The sequence below is a fragment of the Dromiciops gliroides genome, chromosome 4 (genome assembly GCF_019393635.1).
Source record: "Dromiciops gliroides isolate mDroGli1 chromosome 4, mDroGli1.pri, whole genome shotgun sequence".
NCBI classification, from domain to species: domain Eukaryota; kingdom Metazoa; phylum Chordata; class Mammalia; order Microbiotheria; family Microbiotheriidae; genus Dromiciops; species Dromiciops gliroides.
The window spans coordinates 344737629-344759148 of record NC_057864.1 but is presented as its reverse complement, the minus strand read 5'-3'; the positions used below and the strand labels follow the sequence as shown (position 1 = coordinate 344759148).

Below are 21520 nucleotides of genomic sequence, written 5' to 3'. Positions count from 1 at the left end.
TAAAATTATTTATGGGCCTATAAAAAAATCAAAGGACTTTAAAAGTTTTCTTTCTTTTTTCAGGCATAAAATTTGGCATTTTAACTCTACCCTCAGCACTCCTGGGCTATAGTAATTTGAAGTTCATTTTTTGCTTTGTAGTTATTTGTTAGATTTTTTTTTTTTACTCTCATGTACAAATATCCCTCCCCAGCAAACACATTATACACTCCACGAGGAAAGACTGACTTTGTTTTGTTTTGTTTTTGTATTTCTTAAAGGCATTATAGTCAAAATATATTTTGGACTAATTACCTTAAATTTTGGCCACTGGATATAAATCTTTTTTCCAGTTGAGTGACTAAAAATTAATTCAGTTTTAAGAGTAGATGTTAAATACTGACCAAAACCAAAGCCCTTTGCTAAGTATCAAGGGTATTCAAAAAATCAGGAAATTTAATTCTTGCCCTCAAGGAGTTTATGATCTAGTAAGAGACATGAAATATAAACACAGTGAAAAAGTATTGAGAGAGTGTAGCATTGCTAGAATTGATCTTCCTTTTTTCTTCACCCTTAGGGAAATGTCTCTACACAAAGATGGTAGTTGAAGGACTCAGAAAGTGGGAACCAGTTAGTCAAAAGAAAAGATGTCTAGGGGCAGCTAGGTGCTGCAGTGGATAGAGCACCGGCTCTGAATTTAGGAGGACCTGAATTCAAATCCAGCCTCAGACACTTAACACTTACTAGCTGTGTGACCCTGGGCAAGTCACTTAACCCCAATTGCCTCAACAAAAAAACCAAAAAACCAAAAAACCAAAAACAAAATGAAAAGCTGTCTAAAGGTTTTGTTCCTTATCTTGCCCGGTGAAAAGACGCTGAAATTTTGAAACTCTCAAGACAAGATTCCCCCCCCTCCCCAATGCCTGATAAATTATATGAATACAGAAGAAAGATTTCTGGTACTGAAATCAGAGAAACTGGGCTGAAACTTTTTCTTGAATGCTTATTTATTAATGTGATCTTGAGCAATTTATCTAACCTCCTTCAGCTTCAGTTCCTTCATCTGTTAAATGGGTGAGTAGGAGTTGGATTAGAAAGTCTCTGAAGTCATTTCCAGTTTTTGATTCAAAATTCCATGACCTTGTAAATTGTCTTTGTGGGGCCTTTTGAGTATGTTCAGTTTGTTTATCATGGAAGCTGTGGAGTCCCTTGCCACATGGGTTGGCTAGTCTTCTTTGATTGGCTGACAAGACTGAACTGTTTGAACTTTTTGCAGATTTTCCTCATTTCAGAGATTCCTATCTGCTATACCCAGGGTGGGTACACATGGATAGGTAAGAGGGGATAGACTTGCCTTCCACTGCTTACTTCTAGTTTTAGGTACTTACTGGAAGTGATCCTCAGGGGACCTGGGAGTTCAAGCCATGATGACCTTGTAGAGAGGATTTCAGGTGAGGTGGTGTATCAGCCAGCCAGATTGCCATGGAAGCCCCCAGAAGTAAGATTTGTCAAAGTCTGAACAGATGCACTGATTTGAAACCACAATGGTGGAAGTGGCAATGGGGAAGGGATTACTGTAGTAATCATTCTTCCCACTAATGAAGAGAGTCTTAGATGAATGTTCTAGGCTTGAAAACTGGGTTACATTTTCAAGCCAGTTTCTGTATGTTGAGACCTATCATGTATATGTCTCTAGGTTCCCTGGGTAGGTGGTCTATGAATCAAAAGAAGTACATGGGAAATTTTCCCTAAATGTTCCAGGTTCTTTTGTGTCATGGGGATCTATGGCTCAAGGTTTCCAGGAGTTTATAATTAACAAATAATAAAGTGAGAGCAAGAACTATTATAGGAGTTTGGAGAAAAGAAACTAGAATATATTTCATGGAGAAGGTGAGCCAAATCCTGAGTCTTTGGGCAGGCAGCATCAAAAAAGACTTAGAGAGGGAAGGTATGTCAGGGGCCATCTATTCTAATATTCTCCATTTACAGTTGAAAAAAACTGAGGTCCAAGTAGATTAAATAAATTATCCAAGGTTCCACAGGTAATAATCATCAATGGTGAGATTTGAACCCACAACCTCTAACTTCCAAATCAGTGATATTTCTCCTGAACTTATGCATAGTATTTTTTTAGGCAGTGAGGTGAGCAACTGAGCAAGAATATAGGATAGGTGAATAGTAGTAGATATAGTTGGATAAGTAGGATTGACTCATATGGGTTCTTATATGTCAAGAGGAGAGCTTAGACCATGTTCTTGAGGGGCTTTTTGAGTATGTTCAGTTTGTTTAACATAGAAGCTGTGGAGTCCCGTGCCACATGGGTTCAGTAGTCTTCTTTGATTGGCTGACACACCACAGTTCTTGATCCACAATGTTAACTGGACTATGTTGAAAAGTAATGTTTCAATTTTCCATGTTCACTTTAGAGCATCACTGTTCTCAGGAATGGCGACTGAGAGAAATATCTGCCTGCTGGTTGTTCACTGAAAAAAAGAGACTCTCATTCCACAAATCCTTGATTAGCAAAGAAACTGGAAGGACATGCTGAAGAATCTTTGAGGTTGTTAAGCAGCCATTCCAAAATACAGTTGGAAGAGTTTGTAAAGGGACAGAGGTCAGAGAAGTTTAAAGGTCTGATTGTTTTTTTGCAAGTCTTTACTACCTTCCCTATAAATATTGCCCTAATTCTTCATTCTTACTAGTAAATTACATTTAGCACCCAATAACTCTCTTATTAAAACCTAAAAAGTTGCTATTTCCAAGTATGGGTGAATTTAATTGCTTTTCTTTTCTACAACCTTTCAAATTAATTCAGAAAAGAGCCTCTTTTTCCCACCTCCAAGCGCTCTCCTCCTTAATCTTGAAAAGAATCTTTATTATTATGAGTCAGTTATATGATAGAAAAGAAACACATCACAAAATTAAAGCAATTTCTCACCAGTAAGAGGATATTCATAGAACTCAAAGGGAATATTCCAGGGGTTACAGAAAATCAGGAAATAATATGTATCCTCTTACTAATAACCATACTGTGGAGTCCCCCTTTTAGCTTCCCCTAAACCTTCAATGGTTTCCTCTCCTACAAAATTAATTATAAACTTCTTTGCCTCACACACAAGGCTACCCAGGATGAAACCTTATCCTTATCTATCTACTAGTATTTACTACTCATCGACACAAATGTTCTCCTGCATGTTGCTCTTGTAGTCCCCATTTTGACTTAGACTGGGGTCTGTCTATACAAAACCAAAACAGTTAACAATATCATTCAAGTCAGTTATTTTATAATATGTGTAATTGAAATAAAACCAGTTTTGGATATTTTTTAAAAAATTTGGTCCGTAAATATGATTCTATTGATGTAGTGAATTTTTGTGAGGAACCACCCCCTACCAAGGCAAGTCAATAACAGTTCTGCAACTTATGTATTAAGAGAGTTCCTTGGGGTACCTAGAGGTTAAGAAACTTGCCTCAGGCTACACAGTTAACAGCTTATGTCAGGGGAAGAAAAAGCACCCAGGCTTTCCTTACAAATAATCTAGCTTTTAATTCACTAAGTCACATAGCCTCTTATTTGTGATTAAAAACTTCACCAAACTTACTTGGACTTGTATAAGAATGGTCCATAGCCATTTGATGGGGAAAATAGGCTCTGCCACCATAAAAATTCTTTTTTTTTAATCAACTAAGAAAATATAGTTACGTGATTTTGTTTGGTTGGCTTTGCTAAATGTGTCATATAGGATGGTAAAACATATATGGCCCTTATATTGCAACAGTTCACAATTTAAGAGAAATAGCTGGGAAATATAGAAGGCTTTTAATAGAAAAACAGATGCTTAGACCATATAATATAACTATGTGGATATTAACTGGATAAAGAATTACTATCATGAATTTCTTTAATACTCTCTGCAGACATAAAAATATGTACATTGTTAGTGGAATGACACCTTCAAAAAGAGAAATTCTTGTCTCCATTATTTACACTTGATTTCATTATTTTTCAGGAATACAATTCACAATATTTATGGAAGTAATCAGTCATCAACAATGATAGAAAATGAGAGGTCAGGGTGGAAAAAGAACCAGAAGAATTTATAGGCATTATCCTGTGTAGACTATATGGAGGAAGCGAAGAGACAGCTGGGGATGAACAAATATTATTATTGGGAAATGGTTGCCTAATGTTTTTGTTCTAAGGACCCATCTTTGAAATAACAAAAAAGGTGAAAATGAGCAAGTGTGTGATCCTTCTGCTTACTCCAAAGCCCAGCTTTTTTCCCTGTTCCTTATGCATGGAAACTCATATTAGTTAACTGAGGGAAAGACCTTTACTGGGCCCCTTTCCTTAAATGGCCAGTACTTTCTGCAGAAGGACCTCCACATACCTTCCCAACACTTTTCCCTTATAGCACCTGAAGATATTTTTGCTTGCCATGTTCCCATTTCTCAACTGAAAAAAGGGGGTGGAGATTATCAGGCTTCAGTGAATCAGAAAGGCATAGCATAGAATGAAAAATGATCTTCACCAAAAGTGTGTCAGATGGGAGAAGGTAGGATATCTAGCCCTTGGCGTGAATTTATCTAGAACTGCTCTCTTTTTGAATCTGCAGAAATGAGCTGGATTTCTTCCAAAATCTCTATCGTTTCTTCTTCCAGATGGAAATTCAATGAGAGCAGCCTCTGGCTTTGAGTATTTCAACATTTCTGATTTTTAGACAGAAATCAAAGTTGAAATCCAAAATTACTACAAACACATTCCTGGAGTCCACAACAGTTCAGTGGAAGGTTAGTTTTAAATTAGCATTCTTATTTAATCTGAAAAAGTTGGCCAATCCCACTAATTGGCATTTTCCCTCCACACTCAATAAGGTCTGCATAAACTTTTGACAGAATGAGTATCAGCTATTCTAAGATCTCCTGAAATAGTTCTCTTCTTGATATATTTTTTATTACACCTATGATTTCATTGGTATAGGGGTGCTTTCAGTGAATAGATTCCCATTAGTAATACAGAAGGGCAGCTGTTCTACAATTTAAAGCCTGTAGGGCCCTGAGAAACCAACTGTCCAAGATCACACAGTCAGTATATGTCAACCATAGTCCTTCAAGGACAGTATGCTCTTCACCTTCTCATGCTGCTGCTGCTGCTTCTTCTTCTTCTTCTCCTTCTTCTTCTCCTTCTTCCTTTTCCTCCTCCTCCTCCTCCTTCTTCTTCCTCTTCTTCTTCAAATATGTGTACTTGCTACTGTACTCTCTTCAAGAAGTCAGTAGTCAATATGTATTATATACATTGGTGAGGTACCTATGTTAGATTGTGTGTCATATAATACATAATTGGAGATAAAAGGGGAAAAACAAGTTATAGAAAGAGTCATAAACCTTCTTTTTAGGAAAAGACTCTCCATTTCTACAGGACACATGTATGTAATGATGGAATGACAGAATCTCAGAGTTGGAAGACACCTTAGATCCCAACAAGTCTAGGGGGATTCTTAACCATTAAAAAAAATCATGGGTCAATTAGAAGTTTGGTGAAACCTGTGGATTCCTCAGAATAAATTTTTTAAATGCACAAAATAAAATATAGAGGATTACAAAAGAAACTATTTGTATTGAAATACAATGATCAAAATAAGTTTTAAAAAAGTTTTGGGATCCAGCTTAAGAACTCTTGGAATATAGGATGAACAAGACACTCCTGAGGGTGAATGCCACATGCCAAGGCCCAGAGTCAGAAATGAGCAAATTAGAGAGGGGCATGATAAACTTAGTAGCTTGGCTGGCTGTACTATTTCCATTTGGTGACAGAATGAGGGCCAAATAGGAACAATCCTTTGGGGTCTGTGATTATAGTATCTTGTTTGTTAAAAATTGATAAGTGGGGGCAGCAAGGTGGTGCAGTGGATAGAGCACTGGCCCTGGATTCAGGAGGACCTGAGTTCAAATCCAGCCTCAGACACTTAACACTTACTAGCTGTGTGACCCTGGGCAAGTCACTTAACCCCAATTGCCTCACAAAAAAAAAAAAAAAAAAGAAAAATTGATAAGTGACAGAGCAGATGTATGAACCTTGGTATTCTGATTCCCAAGTATTATTTCTTTCCAGTCCACCAACCTATGTCCTAATGATAACTTTTAAATTGTTTTTAATCAGCAAAATTTCATTTTTCTTATTGTTTTCAAGTTGAGAATGAAAGGAAAACAACAACCACAAAAAGCACAACCTATATAAATTTCCATGTTGGTGACAGCCACAAAGAGAACATATAAAAACCTATGTTTGTGTTTGTGTGTGCATATGTATGTGTGTGTTTTTACATCTGTGTGTGTGTGTTTGTATGTGTATTGTAGAGAGTAAAACTATATGTGTTTGCCCTATTTCTGTCCCAAGTGTGGGGAAAATTAGCTGGGGTTTCTAATATATTTGTTACTTATAAATTAGAAGCCTTAGCACAAGTTTTGGGGTACTAAGCATTTATTAAAGCATACCAAATCTTAGTAGAGAGAGAACACTTTGCTCAGAAAGTTAAGAAGCCTATCTAGCCACCATGAGTGGATCCAAGAGCCTGTCTGAGAGTGGAAGCTTCCTCTGGGTCTGAAGGAGAGGCAGAGCTTACACACTGCTTCAACCTAATTGGCTAGCATCACCCAAATCCATTGGTTCACTGGGCTTGAGGGCGATCCATGAGCAGAACATGCAGAGATCAGAGTTCTTAGAACTCACCCCCTGAGGACCAGGCTCTCAGGTAGATGTGGTTTCAATCAAGTCAACTTTAAGTGAGTTAATCAGCAAAGTCAATCTAATCAATCTTAATATTATCCCCTTGAAAGGGCATCTGGGCGTCCCCAAACCCATTATTTTCTCACAGTATATGTGTATGTATATATTATATTTAATACACACACATATATATATACAGACATATATAAACACACATATATACAGACATATACATGTATGTGTGTGTGTGTGTGTGTGTGTGTGTGTCTCATTTTGTACCCTGAGTCTTTCACCTCTCTATCTGGAGGTGAGTAGGAAGATTATTTGATCATTAGTCCTCTGGAATCATAGGTGGTTAATATGTTGATCAGGGTTCCTAATTCTTTCAAAGTAAATTTTCTTTATCTTTTTGTCATTGTATAAATTATTCTCCTGATTTTGTTCACTTCACTCTGCACCAGTTTCTTCGAAACAATCCTTTTTAATTTCTTAAAGCACAATAGTATTTCATCTCATTTATATATGCTACCTCGTTTATCCATTCCCTAACTTATGTGTATCCCCACAGATTCCCAATCTTTGACACCTTTAAAAAGGTCTATAAACATTTTGTAGATTCTTATAGTGTGTTTTGCTTAAATCTGATTCCTTCCTTAATCTCTCTAATACTTCTTCATTCTCTCCTCTCCCCACCATTTCACCATTGAGTCAAATGTATTTCCATACTCAATTGTGTGTATAGACTTTTACTTGCATACCTTGATTATGTGAGATAATATTCCCTATTATTCTTTCCCTTCCCCTGCCTGTGTATCCTTCTTCCCCTTTTACTCCCTTCTGATTTTAAGATCATCAAAACGTAATAGAACCATTCCTAAGCCTTTTGTCTAATTAGACATTCTCTCTGACTCCTGATGATGACAGGATTCAGAGGGGACACATATCTTTCCCCCATATTTTAATGTTTCATTCCTGTTTAGTCTGTATGATTATTCAAAAATATGGAACACCACAAGTTTTTATGTTATCCTTGTGCAGAGATCATGCTAATCGTCACTGTGTTGTTCCAATTTCAGTAAATGGGCTACTGAAGAAAGTACCCTCCTCATGCATATTTCAGGATTTTGTGGATGCTCTTCTATGTAAAGTTATCGATCATTTCAATATGGAATGAGTCCAAATCAGTTGCCTTATGTTTTCAGTAAATTACATATCAGTTTCCTCAAAAGGAGAAATATATAACAACATATCTAATATATACCAACATATCCAATATCCAATGGCATATATTTTGTACATCCCTCAACATTAAGACTATAATTGGATTCACCAACCAAGTGACCTACTGTTTTTCTGCTGAATATTTCAGATATTATACAGAAAAAGGAATAACAGTGATATTTCAAAATCTCACTATGAAATGATAATCCTTGATCATTAAAATCTGTCGGACATAGATCCACACATATGTAGTGTGATATCTATGATGATGAATATGGCTTCACTTTGGGGTCAGGCATGGAGGGAACAGGTAAACTTTTTCATAGAGATCTCTTTATTCTGCAGTGTGCTTAATCCAATAGAAGGGGATGTTTCTGAAACAATTAATCAGGGCCCAGAACTTAAAATACAGATGAACACTTCTCAATTTGTTTTGGTCTTAGGACCCCTTTATGTTGTTAAAAATTACAAAGGATCCCAAAGGGGTTTTGTTTATTGGGCCATTTCTATCTATACTTACTGAATGAAAAATTAAAATATCTTAGTATTATTATGAATAGTTTTGACCTTGTAGACAACCTGTAAAAGTCTCAGGGACCCCCAGTCATCCCATGATGACACTTTAGGAATTAATGACACACATATGTGTGTATACATATATGTATATAAAAATATAGAGCTGTATAGAATAATATAGAATACATGAAATAAGCATGGGGCATATAGATAGGAAGGAAAATGAGAAAATGGGTGTTCATCTGAAAGCACACGAGGGCAAGGTGGTGTTATTACTTTGGCTCAGTTCACTATGCTTACTTTCTGTGATGAAGCAAAAGGGTAGCAATAAAGAAGAAGGAAGGAAGGAAGGAAGGAAGGAAGGAAGGAAGGAAGGAAGGAAGGAAGGAAGGAAGGAAGGAAGGAAGGAAGGAAGGAAGGAAGGGAGAGAGGGAAGGAGGGAGGAAAGGAAAGGAAAGAAATAAGGAAGAGGGGGGAAGGAAAGAAGGAAGGAAGAATGAAAGAAGGAAGGAAGGCAAGAAAGAGAGAAAAAGAAAGAGAAAAAAAGAAAAGGAAGGAAAGAAAGGAAGGAGGGAAATTGCTTCTTCATTTCTTAAGGTCTAGTTCATGTACTCAGAAGCATATGTATATGCACTAGAATATATAGAAATCTTTAAATACCCTATGGTCAACTCTTGGTTACCTATTATATTAAATAGGGATAGCATGACTACTCAAAAACCACTTGTTGGCCAAATACCATACTTCTGCTATAATAACTTGTGTGTGATCCCATTGCAAATAAATGTTAAAGATGAGATTCAAACTGATATATCTAACTCATTAATAGTTTGATGTCACTTTGGCAAGAGGTATCTAATAGCATGTCCCAGGAATCAATTTCTAGCCCTGTGCTGTTTTATATATCTACCTCTACCTCTACCTCTAGACTGAGATCTAATCTACCTCTTTATCTATCTCTATATTTACCTATTTACCTACCTACCTACCCACCTTTCTTTCATTCGTTTGTTTGTTCTTTTTTTCTTTCTTTCATTCTTTCTTTTGTTCTATCATCTATCTATCTATCTATCTATCTATCTATCTATCTATCTATCTATCTATCTATCTATCTAACTATCTATCTATCTGTCTATCTCTATGCATACATACACATATTTTTGCATACATGCATATATCTACATATATGTGTGCATGCATGCATATGTATGTATGTGCATATATAAATTTAAACACACACCTATAAATAACATATTTTTGGGGGGGAAATAACTTGGATAAAGACATAGATTGGCAGGTGGTCCAATGCTAGAAGGCATAGCTAGCACAATTCATGACAGAGTTAGGGTTTAGGCCTGATATAAGAAAGAACTTCTTAAAACTTAGAGCTTTTTCAAAGTCAAATTAGGTGCTTGGCCAAGTAGTGGGTTTTTTCTTAGTAGATAAGATCAGGCAAAGGCTGTTTGATGTTCTCTTAAGGAAATCATGGAGGGGATATTTTTGTTCAGGAATGGGCTGGCTTCTTTCCAGTTCTGATATTCTGTGTTTCTGTGAAAGAGGAGCATTAACCCTTTGGGGTTTTGTTTTCTCCACTTTTCAGATCAAATTCTTCTGGAACTTGTGAGAGTAAACATTGGAGTTCTACAAGATAAATAGAGAAATGGAAGAAACAGGCCAGTAAAAGGGCCCTGTGTAATTGAGGCCATCTTAGCCCACCTCCCTTGAGAGCAGAAGATGTGTGCTTTCCATTTTGGAGGTATTTGGCATAATTGATAAATTCTTGGACTTGGAGTTAGGAAAAACTGACTTCAAATCCTGGCTCAGACCCTTAATAGTTGTATGACCCTAGGCAAGTCAATTTACCTTTTGGCTTCAGTTTCCTCACTTTTAAAATGAGGAAAATAATAGTACCTACTTCTCAGAACTATTGTGAGGATCAAATGGGATAGTATAGGTAGATCACTTTGCAAACCTCAAAGTAATATGTAAATATTAGTCATTATTGGGTCAGGGATTTGGATTTATTATTTTATTAATATAAAAAACTCTGAGACAGGGAAACTCACTATACCAATGTAGGTTATTCCTTCTCTAAAATTTATAGTCTTGCATTGCTTAGAACATTAAGAGTTTGAGTGATTTGCCCAGGGTCACACAGTCAGTGTTAGATGTGGGACTTGAACCCAAGACTTCCTGGTTTCCAGACAAGCTTTCTAGTGACTATTCATGATACCCTCCAAAATGTCATTATTGGAATTAATGCACCTCCTACATATTAGAGGAGGTATGGTTGCCAGGTCATTTCTTTCTCTGTCTGTGTCTTTGTCTCTCTTTACTCTTTGTATTTGTCTCTTTCTTCCTTCCTCTGTCTCTCTCTGTCTTTCTGTCTCCATTTCTCTCTTTCTGTCTCTCTCTGTTTCTCTATCTCTCTGTCTCTATCTCCCTGTTCCTCTGTCCCTCTCTGTCTATCTCTTCTGAAAGCAGTGAGAATGGGTTATAACTTGCATCAAAGGAATCTGACCATGGCACCATGTTGATTGCATCACCTATAATGAAAACAAAGCATGAAGTTAAAATGCTTGACTTCCTAAAAGTTATTTTCATTTTTTTCTCCCAGGACATTCCTTTGATCAAAGTAGAACTTCATTCTCTAGAGAATGCCTTTAAATAGAATATTTCCCTGTCTTTCAGAATAAGTAGCAACAGCTGGTGCCATTGGAGTCAAGGTATGGCCTTTCATGGCCACATCTTAAGTTCAAGGGCCACTGAAGGTGAGCAAGCCAGCTACATCTGAAAAGTATCCATCCTGGAGTAATGGAAAATGGCATTAACTTGACATATACACAAACCACACTCCAATAAATAGAAAAGCATGTTCTTTGGTATCAGGTAGCTAGTTTTCTGATCCTAGTTTACACTTTTACTAAACATACTCATTAATTTAAGGATTCCTCATGCATTAGAAAACCCAGTCTAACAACCTGACATCATAGACCTGATGTTTGAGTCAGAAATTTTTTGGAAAAAGAAAGTCCTAGGTTTGAGTTTCTGGATTTCTTCCAAGTCCACCAGACAGAGCATTTATCAAATCCCTTTTCTTGTGTCCAGCTAAACCCCATAAGAATAACACATTTATATAACATTTTAAGGTTTACAAAACTATTTTCTGAAGAAATCTTGTGAGGTTGGTCATGCAAATATTGCCCTCCAGATAAAGAAAGTAAGTCATTGTTGTGTAGTGTAAAGAACAGGAATCTGTAGTTGCATCAACCAGGTTTGGATCCTGGACATTGATACTTGTTCTATGTCTAGTCACTGATCCCCTCCTGGCCTTGACTTTCTCATTTCTAAAATGGGGATAATAATAATAAAAAATCAAATACCTACCTGACAGGATTGCTTTGAGGAAAATGACTTGTAAATCTTAAAAATCTCCATAAATGGAGCTATTAGCAAGCTTGAAAAATGTCAGATGACCTACTTGTAGTGACATAGCCTGTAAGTATCAAAAGCAGGATTCAAAGTCAGGTCTAAATCTCTTTCTACCATTCATCTGTATCACATAAGAGCATTAAGGAGCTTGAAGATCCCTTAGAGATGATTTGATTCTATTCATTTCCAGAATTTTAGGTAATGATTTTCATTCAAATTCTAGTCATCCATCTCTCTCTCTCTCTCTCTCTCTCTCTCTCTCTCTCTCTCTCTCTCTCTCTCTCTCTCTCTCTCTCTCTCTTTGTATCAGTACCAAGTCACTTTATTGGGATATAAATGGTGGTAGTTTTTTGGTACAGATTATGAAAAGGTCAGATAACCAAAATATGAATTCAATAAAAGACAGGAGGAGTGGTGCCCACAGTTCCCAGGTGTGGGGGAAGCCAAGTGTGGCTTAGCTCTTGTTGTCACTGTCTCCAAGAGTGTGCTTGTCAAAAAGATATTCCTCGATGCCAGAATCAGGGGCCCTCATTTTGCCTAGGTTGGTTATGTGATTACACAGCTGTTTGATGGACTTTACCTGTTTGTCCAGGTAGTTGGTTTTGATGAAATCACATAAATGGGGGTCGTTTTTTGTCAGTTGCTAGCTTGTGCAGTTCTAGTAATGACTAATTGACATTTTTTTCCAAATGTAGAGCACACTTCATTGCATTCAGTCCGCTTTCCCAGTCATCCAGTCTGGTTCCTTGATGTCCTGCAGGAAGATGTGGCCACCCTGTTGGTTCTGAAGTTTCTTCATCTTCTCAGAGTGCTCCTGCTCCTCGTGGGACTGGTGCAGGAAATACTTGGCAGAGTTCTTCAGGGTCATGTCCTTTCGGTTGAAGTAGTAAGACATAGACAGGTAGACGTAGGAGGTGTAGAGCTCCAGGTTGATCTGCCAGTTGATGGCAACCTCAGAGTCCTGGTGGTAGTTCTGTCGCACCTGAGAGGGAGACGAGGTTTTCATGGTGGAGAAGAAGCTGGAGGCGGCTTAGATGAGGAAGTGGAGGGAGGAGGTGACTCTGCAGCAGTTGCCCCAACAGCAGGGGCTGCTGAGGCAGAGGGCTGCTGCTTGAACAGTAGGACTAAGAAGTGTTGGTTAGTGGAGGTGAAGGTGGAGAGGTGACTAAGGGTGGCTCAGGCTGGAATCGAGCAGCGGTTCTGTTCAAGCACTGCTGAAGCAAGAAACTGCAGTAAATCCCCTTCCCCGTGCTTCTGACCCATCCATCTCTTTAAAATGCAAGATGTTTTCTTTTTTGGTGTCATCTCCCTCACAGTCTGTGACTTTATATTCCACAAACCCTTTACACAGAGTGACACAAGATAAACAGGCCCCATTTGTGTTTGTTTTTTAGTAATAGAGTTCATGAACTACATAGAAGCCATATGAAAGTCTGTTAGAATAAGTCTAATTTGATCATCTTATGCCCGACATTCATTTATGATGTGAATCAGTGAGCCCTGGATATGAATAAAAATTACCTTAAAAAACACAATTTAATCTGTTCTTAGAAGAGAGGGCCGCTCTTTCCATAGAATTCTTATTTTCTGCATTTATTTGCTCGCTCCTTCCTTCCTTCCTTCCTTCCTTCCTTCCTTCCTTCCTTCCTTCCTTCCTTCCTTCCTTCCTTCCTTCCTTCTTTCCTTCCTTCCTTCCTTCCTTCCTTCCTTCCTTCCTTCCTTCCTTCCTTCCTTCCTTCCTTCCTTCCTTCCTTCCTTCCTTCCTTCCTTCCTTCCTTCCTTCCTTCCTTCCTTCCTTCTTTCCTTCCTTCCTTCCTTCCTCCTTTCCCTCTTAAGAAAACAGCAGAAGGAAAGAATTATATAAAGACCTCAGACCAAAATCAAATAGTAAATACTACATTACTTTTGGGGAGAATATGGACATATAGATTATGCAATTGTATATTTAATTTAGGACTGACAGGTCTATATTCTATTTATTTAATCTTTTTTTTCAGAAATATTTATTAAGTCCCTTCTGTGTACAGGCAATAGGGGAGACATAGAGATAAGATATAGTTCTAGCTCTCCTGGAACTTGTAGTCTATTGGGAGAATAAAACACACGCAGATATTTAAAATACACAATATTCCATGAGAAGTTTATCAGGAAGCTCAAAATTAAATACTATACAAGGCCTAGGGGAACCTGGAGGAGGGAAGGTTTCACAAAGGAGGCAGCCTTTGAGTCACTCTCTGAGGGATGGGTAGAGATTCCTCATGCCAAGCATTGAAGGGAGGACATTTCAAGTGCAGGAAACTGTAGCAAAGGAAGTGTTTGGGAGTCAGAATTTAGCCTAGTTTGGCTGTGAGGCTGGATGATAGAGGAGCATCAGATTGCAGAGGGCCTTGAATACCTGGTAATTGTTGAATGGATGACACGGATGTTTGCATGCACTTTACTCTCTGCTCCCTCTGCTCCTTGAGTTTTGAAGGCTTCTCCTTCCTACTATTGTGTCTTTACCATCACTAATAGTAACTGTTATTGACTGAGAGCAAGCATGGCATCCCTTCTGTGTCTCCTGGAAAGTAGGAAATCTAAACTAAATGCTGAAAATGAATTAAGATTGAAATTCAGTTCCCAATGCATTTTCATGTGGTTTCACAAAACAAGGACCAAAGGTATAGTCTGCACTTTTCCACATGAGTGGCCATGACCTTCAGTGTGTAACACCATAAGTTAGCAAGAGACCGAGACAGAGTGTTTTACTAGTCCTTCTCAAGTTCTGCTATTTCATGGCATACTTTGATAAAAGCCTAATGTTATACCCAGGTCTTCAGAAATCAATTTTGGTTCTATATTTACTAAATCCAATACTCTGATCTTTATTTTTTCTGTTGACCACCATATGGAAAAAAAAATAAAACCTCCACAAAATATAAAAGAGTATTTTTAATTATTAATTTAATGAATATTAAATGAAAAAGAATATTTCCACATAGAAAGTAGTATAAAAATGGTGATTATACATGTGAAACCACGTCTATATTATATACAGCTTGCTTTTAAAAATAACATAATTCAATGTGTAACTTTATTTAAAATAGGTAATATTCAAATACCAGGAATTTTTATTAATATTAGTATTTATTAGTATTATCATGAGAGGAGGATGAGACATATAAAGATAAGTATGATACAAAGTAGAATGCAATAAAGGCAAAAGGGAGAGCTAAACAGTGTTAAAAGAATTCCGAGTAATTAAAAAGGATTAATAAATATTTTCTTTTAATCATTTCCCTTGGCCATCTTCTTGCTGGCCACCATGCTGGCCATACCTATTTCCCAGAAGACCTAGTTTTGTCATTCCCAGAATTCTCACTCTGAGGCCTTGTACTGTGGTTATTTCTGTGAACCACAACATTTATGCCTGGCTCCAGCAAGGCTTCAATTTACTCACCTGCCATCTCCTTCCAAGTTGTTATGACACCCGGAACATGTGCCTTCCATACTATTGTCTCCTCCCCTTTTCCCTTTTCAGTTTGGAAATAATAATCAAAATCAATTCTGTCAGTACTCTTAGAAAGGATGTGCCTCTCACATGACTCCATTTGCAACCAGTGAAATTTTCCAAACCAAAATATCCCTCCTTGGCTAGGATCACCCTCAATTTATATTTATATCTATATCTATACCCCTGCCTATATCTATCTATAGCCACATTCATATCCTAATCCCTAATTACATGTCTATATCCATATTTATCTGGCCATCTATATACATATATGTATATTCATATATTCATATATGTATATTCATTTCTATATCTAGCAATATCCATAACTAGAACCATATAGATATATCCATATCCATAGCTATAACTTCATCTATATTCATATCCATATCTATAATTATACCTATATTTATCTATTTTTCTTTCTATATATTCTCTATTACCATGTGTGTATGTATAGGCATATATGTGTATGCACATATATGTACGTATACATATGTGTGTATATTCTCTCCCACTACTAGAATGCAAGCTCCTTGAAGGAAAGGACTACCTTTGCTTCTTTGCTTTTAAATTTGCATCCTTAACACTCAATGCAGTGCTTGTGCTCATGGTTAAGTGCTGCTTAATCAATGCTTTTTCCTAGATTAAATGCATTCTGTGTCAATTGTTATTCTCTATGGAAAAAACAGCACTTCCTTAGCATTCCCAAAAGCATGCCAGGAGAACCCTAAAAAATGCTTCCATAGGGCAAAACACATCAGAAGAAATGAAACACAAGTTATTAGAAATAGAGTCACATTTGTTTAGACAATGAAATAGGATAGCTTCAGCATAGCTATCTTGCTCTCCCATTTTCCACAACCTTTTCTTTCCTAACAAAGGGATTGTCAAGTCATTCATTGTTTCACTTTCTGTCACACTCCAGAACTCTAACTAGAACACTAGGTGAATCAATGGATTTTTTTTTTTTTTTTTACTGATGAACCCAATAAACAACTTAGGTTTCAAAGTACTTCCCTGCTCCACCTTGTTTGGGTATCAGGTGTCTACGTTTTGAGCCTCTAAGAAATGATAGTTAATTTTTTTACAGCATATATTCTTTGAAGCTTATTTAATTGGATTTCAGTTCATTGTCCCTCTAGAATGCTTGAGGCCCAGAGGATAATTTGCTTTTACAGATTAATGTGCTTTCTTCAACAGCTACTCAAGCAGAGTGGCTAAATAACCATTAAGTATGCACAAGGGGCTTGTATGACCCATTTCTAATCTCTGGGTTTATTTTACACCAACTACTGTTATAAGGCAAAAAGGGGCTGAACAGAGTCATCTACGTTGAATCACAGCTAGTCCTCTCTCGACTTTGTCTAATTGATTCTGTGGTTCTATCTTAGGTCAGTCTTTGCCCACTGCCTTCTCTAATTGAAAAAGACAATTGCTACATAGCCTAATACTCAAACATATAATAAAGGTAGAAGAGTCAGGAACTGCAACTGAAATTTACTCAGTGTAAATCTTGAAGTAGGAAAGCCTTCACATAAGAATGGAGAAATGAAAGATCATGATGCAATTAACTTCAGTAAGCATTTATTTATTTTAAAAATTTGCTTGATGATTTTTTTTGTTTTTATATTACTTATGTAATAATAATAGCTAGCATTTATAAACTTACTTTAAGGTTTACAAAGCACTTTATACATGTATATCATTTGATTCTCATTACAACCCTGTAAGGTAGGTACTAATTTTTTTTGGTTTTTTTGCGGGGCAATGGGGGTTAAGTGACTTGCCATGGATCACACAGGTAGTAAGTGTTAAGTGTCTGAGGCCGGATTTGAACTCAGGTACTCCTGAATCCAAGGCCAGTGCTTTATCCACTGCACCACCTAGTTGCCCCTGGTAGGTACTATTATTACCCCCATTTTGAGAAGACGGAAACTGAGGCAGACAGAAGTTAAGTGACTTGCCCATGGTCATGCAGCTAGTAAGCTTACACTCTATCTTCCATTCAAAGATAGGAGGGAGGGTCATTTTCTCCTCTGCTTAATCATTTAGATTAAACATATATTTCTTATTCTTTCCATTTATATTCAACAAGTATGTATTAATTACTTACTATATACTAGGTAAGAAGCAAGATAGCATAATGGATAGGAAACTGTCCTCAGAATCAAGAAGACCTGGCTTCAAGTCCCCCACATGATGCAAAGCCAACAAGTTGGTACCACAGGCAGCTTTCAAAGACTAAGCTATAGACCTGCATTGGAAGAGGAAGATTCCCAACCAGGAGCTCCTTATCTCTTAGCATGTAACCAGATAATATAATTTGAGAGAATAGAGAACAATATTTAAGAGGATCAGAAAGGCTTCCTTTGGAGGTAGCTGGGATTAAGCTTTGTAAGAGGCTAAGGATTTTAGGACATAGAAGAAAGGAGGGAGAGCCTTTGTACAATTATAGAGGAAGGAGATGGAAATCTAAATTCTGGGAATAGCAAGTAGGCCAGTTATGTAAAAAAACAGAGTGTGGGAAAGAGTCTGGTACAAAATATTTCTGAAAAGTATGGCTAGAGCCAAATGGTAAAGACCTCTAAACATCGAACAAGAATAATCTCATTCTAGAGGCAAGTGGTAGTTATCAAAGATTCTTGAGCAGGCCAGCTCTTTTGTTGTTGATGTTTGGTCATTTCAATACGTCATTTTAGTCATATCTGAGTCTTTCTCATCCCATTTTGGGGATTTCTTGTCAAAGCTACTGGATTGGGTTGCCATTTCCTTCTCTAGCTCATTTTATAGATGAGGAAACTGAGGCAAATCGGGTTAAATGACTTGCTCAGGGTCACACAGTGTCTAAGACCAGATTTGAACTTATGAAGATGAGTCTTCCTGATTTCAAACTGGGTGTTCTATCCTCTGCATCACCTAGTTGTCCAGGCCAGATTAGTACTTTAGAAACTTTGTTTTGGCAGCTATGTGTAGGACAGATCATAAAGGAGAGAGACTGGAAGTAGGGAACCTACTTATGAGGTTATTGCTATAGTCTAGGTAACAGCAGATGGATGGTGGCCTGAGAAACTGTTGTGGCTGTGTGAGTAGAGAGATGATGAATGTGAGAGATGCTGAGGTAGGATGGACAAGAGTTGGCAAGTGATTTCAGAGAGGGGCAAGGAAGGAGAAGGTGTAAGGATGAATCCCAGACTGTGAGACTGGATGTCAATAAAGTTGATGGTTGCAGTAGGAAGTTAATCCAGTTATGGTTGTTAGACTTGAGAATTTTCTTCCTTAGTTTCAGTCTGGCATTTCATGGAGAATTATCTTCCAAAGCTTATTCTCATTTGTTTTGAAACCTAGAATTGTTCTGGAACAGCAAAAAAGAAAAGAAAAACAAATAATAACAAAGAGATGAACTTTAACCCTGCCAACCAAAGCTCATCCCATCCAGATTTCTCATTCACTTTCCTTTTGAGGCTAGTCAGAAAGCTATTATACATTTCGATTTTCTTTTAAGTCCCTTGGCAAATGAGATGACAAGGTGAAAGTATTGACATGACATTTAAAATATGACTTCTACAGAAAAGCTGTGAGAATATAACCATGCTTTTAAAACTTTGTCTTTGTTTTTTTTCTTCTTATAGCTGTGTACAAATGAGATCTGCCCCCAAACATACACATTTTTCTTTTTTGGTGAGGCAACTGGGGTTAAGTGACTTGCCCAAAGTCACACAGCTAGTAAGCGTTAAGTGTCTGAGGCCAGATTTGAACTCAGGTACTCCCGAATCCAGGGCCAGTGCTCTATCCACTGTGCCATCTAACTGCCCCAACATCCACATTTTTAATAATAGACAGTTTAGGCAGTTATGTTGGTCAACCATCTTCAGTGTCCAACAACAAGATTCTCCCTTAAGCCCTATAGAGAAAGAAGTCAGGGCAATAATTGCCTTCTCATCAAAGATAGTACCTGAAACCCTACCAAGGAAAGGTCTCACCACCAAAGTCTTTGGCATTGTCAAATAGTTCAGCATGAGAGCTGTATATAATTTTATGAATGGTGATGATGTCACTGGGCTTTTCCATATGCATTTTGATAGAACTTTCCTACCTAGATGAATTTTCCCCCCATTTGAATATGAGCTCCTTGAGAATGGGGGCTATCCAACATTTAGGACAGTGCTTAGTTCACAGAATGGAATTAATAAATGCTAGTCCCTTAATTTACTAATCTATTTATTGATTTATAGCTGGGCCCATTATTCTGCCTTCCTCCACAGAGCATGCATGGATATGTTCGACCTGCTTCCTGCGGACCACATGGGAGCTCTGGAGGACTGGCTCCCTACCAAGTATGACTCATCACTTAGAGTCTGAGGATTGGTGTCTGACCTGGAAGAAATGATGACACACGGATGCCACAACTGTTAAGAAGAAAGAGTCAGTGTTTCTGGCTGGCACTCTCTTTGATGCAATCACTTCTGAGCTCAGAGACACTGAAAAGTGCCACCATTCATAGGCCTACTGATATCTTCTGATTTTTCATCTCAAGATTTCTGCTCAGTCATCTATTTAGTGAAATAGACACAAAAGAGAGGGTCAAAAGCAGTCATGTTCCCCTTTCCCCTCCACATAACTAACAAGTCTAGTTGAGTCCACACTCTACATGGGAAGCACAGGTCCCAATCACCCTTTTCTCAAGGTAGAGCAAGACAACCTTCTCTATCTCTGTTGGAATTACATCTTGTTTCCTGAGGGTGATGTATGCGAGAGACTCTGGCCAGCAACTATCTTTTTTTTTTTAATAGATGTGGCACAGCTGTGTTATATATTTGTTCAGATAACTAACTAATTAGGGGACTCTCAGAAATGATTCATGCATAGCCAGAAGCTCCCCTGCCTACTCTTCATCTCTAACCCCCCCCACTAAGTCCTATATGGTTTAACAGAAGTAGGAAGATAATGTGTGTTCTGTATCAAAGAAGGGGTTAAGGGGACTCACTATACATTCATTTATTCATTACATATTCTCAAGGAACCCAGGTTCATAGAGCTGGAAGGGATATAAGTGTCTAGGTACTCTGAAACCCTCATTTTACCAGTAAGGAACTTGCCTAAGGCTCTCTGAAGTTAAATGAGTTGCTAGGGCCACACAATCCATAAATGGCAGAATTGGGACTAGAACCCACATCTTCTGATTCCAAATTCAAGACACCAAGGCAAATAAACAAAAAAATTTTTTCACTTTAAAGGAAATATAAATGTAATGGAAAAGTAATTTACCTGTGTTTGAAGTTGGTGGTATTAGATTTCAGAAATAAAATAAAATTTAAAAGATGTCATGAATAAATCAAATCACTCCCTAATAGATGAATAGAAAAAATAAGAAGAAATTAGGTTATTAAAACAAGTTAATATATGGGTCATTGTTTTGTTAGTTAATCAGGTCACATGATCACTGAAGGAAGTCCTTGTAGATAAGTGGAAGATAGTGGGCAAAAGACCCATATTGATACATTCCTTTACCTTCAGATCTCCCAAGAGACTCTTTTATAATTCTCCTATTGGCTTTCTACCCTATTTATTTTTTGTACATATCTGCAGAGCAGGGACTCTGTCTTTTTTAAACTGCATTTCCCCATAGTCCAACACAGGAATTTTCTTGACACAGCTTCTGCTGAATTAATATTTGTTGATTTGAAGTTAGACCTTGAGCAAGTAAATTAAAATTTCTAGGCATCAGTTTCCTCATTTGTAAAATGATGGGTTTATGCTAAATAACCAAGTGTCATGGTTTCCATTTGTTAAAGAAGAAAGGTAAGATCGTAAGAGGTTAAGTAAGTGGCTGTCCAAATGTGCCAAAGAGGCTAAGTGCTGAAACTATGATCAAATAGAGTGTTCTTTCTTACATAATACTCTCCAAACCTTCCTGATAAAACCTGATAAATTTCAGTAACAGACAAAAGGATGTCCACAGTGAATCCATTCTAAAAACAAAACCAAAATGAAACCACAATACAAATCATCTTTAACTCTAGTTCAGATTCTTCCAATGTCCAAGCTACTCCAAGCTGACCTTTGTTCAGTACATCCACATCTTTGAACCCTTATTGTTGTTTGTCCTTTATTTTCAATAATGACATCATAGGTGATATCTTGAAATGCAC

At 37.4% G+C, this 21520-nt stretch overlaps 1 non-coding gene and 1 pseudogene across 1 annotated transcript; both read right to left on the bottom strand.

Moving 5' to 3' along the window:
* Positions 1–7701: 7701 nt before the first annotated feature.
* On the bottom strand, positions 7702–7808 carry LOC122727017. The gene has a single exon (XR_006352997.1). It is a non-coding gene; the product is annotated as a U6 spliceosomal RNA (small nuclear RNA).
* A 4521-nt stretch (positions 7809–12329) lies between these two features.
* On the bottom strand, positions 12330–12881 carry LOC122755110 (annotated as a pseudogene).
* Positions 12882–21520: the final 8639 nt, after the last annotated feature.